Source organism: Macaca mulatta, chromosome 5 (assembly GCF_049350105.2).
Source record: "Macaca mulatta isolate MMU2019108-1 chromosome 5, T2T-MMU8v2.0, whole genome shotgun sequence".
NCBI lineage: Eukaryota > Metazoa > Chordata > Mammalia > Primates > Cercopithecidae > Macaca > Macaca mulatta.
Genome location: NC_133410.1, coordinates 7,117,178 through 7,120,404, shown reverse-complemented (window position 1 = coordinate 7,120,404; position 3,227 = coordinate 7,117,178). Strand labels below are relative to the sequence as shown.

At 54.3% G+C, this 3,227-nt stretch overlaps 1 non-coding gene across 1 annotated transcript; it reads right to left on the bottom strand.

Moving 5' to 3' along the window:
* Positions 1 to 1,458: 1,458 nt before the first annotated feature.
* On the bottom strand, positions 1,459 to 1,570 carry MIR378D (microRNA mir-378d). The gene has a single exon (NR_128279.1). It is a non-coding gene; the product is annotated as a microRNA mir-378d (primary transcript).
* Positions 1,571 to 3,227: the final 1,657 nt, after the last annotated feature.

Genomic DNA, 3,227 nt, shown 5'->3' with positions numbered 1-3,227 from the left:
GCCTTTCTAAAGAAAGAGCAGTCTGACGGCCGGTGCTGGGAGGTGAGGAAACGGGGCCAGGGAAAGCTGTGATAAGGGTGTGGCCAGAGGGCTGCCTGTGAAGGCAGAGAAGGCTCAGCTACTGCGTCAGGCACGAAAGGCAGCAGAGTGGCTCTCTGACCCCATTTGGAAAAAAGCCCCCGAAGGAACCTAGTAACTAGAAACAGCAGCCCCCGCTCTGCCTCCAGCATGCTGGTTTCTGGTCAAGCAGGAGAGTGATGAGAGCCCAGAGGAAATACACACTTGAGAGATCCCAGGGTGGCTGCCCCAGCTCAGATCCCAGTGGCTGGAAGACAAGCCTGCAGGGTGGAGGCTGTCAGAGCCCAGAGCACAGGGGCCGCACGCAGGGAAAGCTAATCCCAGAGCGGCCGGCCAGGGCCCGCTGCAGTGCACGTGACAGTGATGGACAGGGACAGAGGATGGGCCCTCCCATCTCCTCAGAACCCCAGGACTTGTGTCTTTCAAAACAACTGCCTGAAAAGATGCAAACCTTAACTCCGTGTTTCCTACACAATGAAAAACAAATAACGTTGCGGGTCGGGTAACACATGCCTGGTCCTCTACCGCACAGAAGTCAGCTTTCACTGAGTTGGTCCAATCCGACACTTACTTAGCAAACACCTTCTAGGTGCCAGGCCCTACATCAGGTGTTGGGGCTATGCCAGGAAATAAGACAGAGTCCTTGGGGGAATTGGGCCCACAGAAAGGGGCAGGCATGGCATGCAATGGGCGACTCTGCAGAAGAAGTCTGCGGGGAGTGTGCCTTGCTTGTAAACTGCCTATCTAACCATCTCACTTGTAGATGGTAAGCACCATGAGGGCAGGAGAAGGGTTGTCCTCCTGTCCCCTCCAGCTCCTGCATCCACGGCAGTGCCTAGCCTGGAGTGGCCCTCGTGGCATGCTCATCAAATGGGTAGATGGATGTCAGACTCCAGGGTGGGAAAGGACCCAGGGAATTTGCTGGACTCCAACCTCCTGGCTCCAAGTAACACACAACTCATGGTCTCCTCATCTGCTCTGTCTCCTCCCAACCCTGCCCTATGGCTCCGAGAGGCCTTTGAAAGGCAGGAGCCTAGACCTTCACCTCACCCCAGCTTCTCTCCCAGCTGCCCTAGACTGTAATTAGTAATCATCATTCTAAACGTTTTTATAGCACTTCAGCATTCACAAACCACTTTTCACCCATTACCTCCCTGGGAGCCCATAGAAACTCTAAGGAGGGACTCAGAATGAACTTTCCTGGAGTAGACGCGATTTTACCTGTTCCAGGAGGGAAAGGCACCTGACATTTTGCACGTGTAATTAACTTAATTATCTCAGCAACAATGCAAGGGAGCGATTATAATTCCTGTTTTACAGATGAGAAACTGATATTCAGGGAGGTTACAAATGTGGCCCAAGGACTGCAGCTAAAGGATGGTGGAGTTGGGATTCGAACCTGCTTCTGACTCCAAGTCCAGTAATAACAACAGGAACGAAGACAGAAACAATGGCAGCAATGAGCCCTGAGTGTGAACTCTGGGCCAAGTGCAGAGCCTGGTACCTCACGTGTGCTACTAATTGTGTTCATTGCTAACAAGGGGAAGGGGGATGCAGATTAGGTAGACAGACTCAGGGAGGAGGCTTCTGTGGCAGGGGCGGCTGGGGACAGGTGAGCATTAGTGCCTGGACCCCACCCCACCAGCACAGGTGCAAGCAGATGGAAAGAATGATAGAAAGGAGGCAGAACCCACAGGGCTGCGTGAGGAGTAGGGAGTGGGTGTTGGGGGGAGAAGGCTGGCCTGGTAACAGGCATGATCCATGAGTAGGGAATATGTGACGCTGTGTGGTCACTCCTAACCCGCCCCCTCCCACCAATCTTCCTCCCAATGGCTCCAACCTGCAGACTTAGGCCACACACATTGAGAGCTGTGATGGTTAATATTGAGTGTCAACTTGATTGGGTTGAAGGATGCAAACTATTGATCCTGGGTGTGTCTGTGAGGGTGCTGCCAAAGGAGGTAAACAGTTGAGTCAGTGGGCTGGGAAAGGCAGGCCCACCCTCTATCTGGGTGGGCACCATCTAGTCAGCGGCCAGTGCTGCTAGAATAAAGCAGGCAGGAGAAGGTAGAAGAGCAGACTGGCTGAGTCTTCCGGCCTTCATCTTCCTCCCATGCTGGATGCTTCCTGCTCTCAGACACCAAACTCCAAATTCTTCAGCTTTTGGACTCTTGGACCTACACCAGTGTTTGCCAGGGGCTTTCAGGCCTTGGGCCACAGATTGAAGTCTGCACTGTTGGCTTCCCTGCTTTTGAAGTTTTGGGACTCGGACTGGCTTCCTGGCTCTTCAGTTTGTAGACTGCCTATTGTGGGTCTTCACCTCCTAATCATGTGAGTCAATACTCCTTAATAAACTCCCCTTCATATATGCATCTATCCTATTAGTTCTGTCCCTTTAGAGAACCCTGACTAATACAAGAGCCAAGAGTCAAATGGAAACCAAAATCATCCATTTCTGATTAAACTCCAGGAGCTGATGGCTTAGGCTCGAGGCCAAAAGTGGGGGCTCCTGGACCCTCCCCATATCCAGCCCTGGAGGCCTACCTTAGGGAGAACTGGGACAGGCACAGCACATTCCCAGCCTGCCCCACACCCAGGGCCAGCAGGAGCAGAGAGCAGGAAAGGCCAAATGAGTGCATTTGTTGGAGGCTGAGCAGGGATAGAGAACCCTCCTGGCCTGGCCCCGAGCATGAGCCGCTGAGAAGCCCCAGTACCTGGCTGCAGGGCTGTAAGTGCTGAGGACTCAGGGCAGGCCTGGAGCAGCAGGCCAGGTCTTCTTCCATCAGAGTGGCCAGCCGCCTCTCTCGGGGAGGAAGGAGGAGGGGCTCCTGGGCTGGGGACCGAGATTAAGTTCCGCGTGGATGTGGGGAGAGGGGTATCCACTTGCACAATACGAAGCGGCTTTATGGATGAAGATGCCAAGTCCAGCTGCAGCTCTGACTTTCAGTTGCCCATGGAACATCCGGGTGGGAACAGGAAGGTGCATTACTACAGAACAGCAGGTCAGAAGGTCTGGAGCCCAGCAGAGAGGTCCCAGGGGGCGCCACGTGCCAGGGCAAGGGTGGAACCCTGGGAAGGAGCACTCGGATGGCAGGTGCACAGCTCGGGAGGAAGCCTGGGAATTCCCTGACCAGGAAGGGGAGTGGGAG